This window comes from Cornus florida, unplaced genomic scaffold, assembly GCF_030987335.1.
Source record: "Cornus florida cultivar Cherokee Brave unplaced genomic scaffold, ASM3098733v1 CherokeeBrave_3.0.0_Hap2_Chr01, whole genome shotgun sequence".
Classification (NCBI taxonomy): domain Eukaryota; kingdom Viridiplantae; phylum Streptophyta; class Magnoliopsida; order Cornales; family Cornaceae; genus Cornus; species Cornus florida.
Window position 1 is genome coordinate 85,899,420 of NW_026775571.1, and position 1,440 is coordinate 85,900,859.

The following is a 1,440-nucleotide window of genomic DNA, read 5'->3' on the forward strand; positions in this document are numbered from 1 at the left end:
GTGCATCTTAATATCGTTCCAACCCTCCCAGTCTTTTGTGAACTTGCTCCATGATAAATCAATAATGACCGGATTCTTTAGTTGAAAATTAGTTGGTCTAAAAATTTGTGTACGTGCGTTCCAACGAAGCTATCTTAACTTTAAAGAAGACGCTTAAAATCTCCATCCAGGTTTTTGCATAGTCCATTTGAAGGAGCCTTAGGATAGGCCTGCAAATTCTTCATTTGTAAGACCACATGCTCGTGACTCTAATCCAAAGGCAACAAAGGGAGCTTCGACTTTTCTTGTTCCCTCATAAAATAGTACCATTAATAATGTTTTTTCACTCTCTCTGGGGAATTTCCCGTTATTATTTCAACTTTGGAGTAGTTCATACATAATTAAGTGACTTTGGAGTAGTCATACATAATTAAGTTGATTAGAAAATTTATACTTAACTAGAGACATCCATTCATGTAGTTGGATGTTACTGTATGAGTCCACAGTATGTTGAAGGCTTTCCATATGCGACCAAACCCCTTTCAGTTAATCACCATAATTTCCTAATAATTCCCTCCAGGCAACATACGTACATAATAGAGACTAATTATATATATAAGATTTATTTAATATTTTTAAATTAATTTATTTAATCTAATAAACCCTCTGTCCCACAACTTTTAAAATATATAAGATTTTTTTTTTTGGAATCTAACTTTTAAAGTGTATATATATATATATATATATATATATATATATATATTATAGTGGTTGGAAATGAATTTTCAAATATACCTAACAACTTCAACACAAGGAGAGTAAATTAAAAATATTAAAAAGAAAACATTAGATTTTAAATTAAAACAATTATTTTGGGACAATCACAAATGAAATGAACACAAGACGAGGATGATAAATTAGGAGTATTTAAAAAAAAAATACATTAAATTTTGAATTGAAACAATTATTTTGGGACAATCACAAATGAAAGGGGACATTTTTATGCTACGAAGTGAAAAATATTTTTTTTTCCTCAAAAATTATTCTAATTATATTTGTCAATATACTCTAATATTATAGAGTATATAAACTACTATTTATAACCAAAGTCTTTTGACTAATGGTATTTTTTTTGTTACAAGTAGAACTTGTCCCACATCGAATTTGAATTGGGATTGAAATATATATAAATTGGTGAGTATGTAGCATTACCTAATAGTTTAAGCTTTTGATTAAATGGAAGCGCCCATCCATTACTTTTAGTATCAAAACTAGAACTAAATTCGAACCTTGATATGGTATCACGCCAAACTCGTAATGCGACCTCAGCCGCAATGGGGCCCAACAGCTTAAATTATCATCCCACCCCTTACACTCCAAAGGCACTTGCTGAAGAAAAAGACTAATATACACTATTTGTTTCCACTTAATACCCATATATTATTACTTTAATATGCCCTT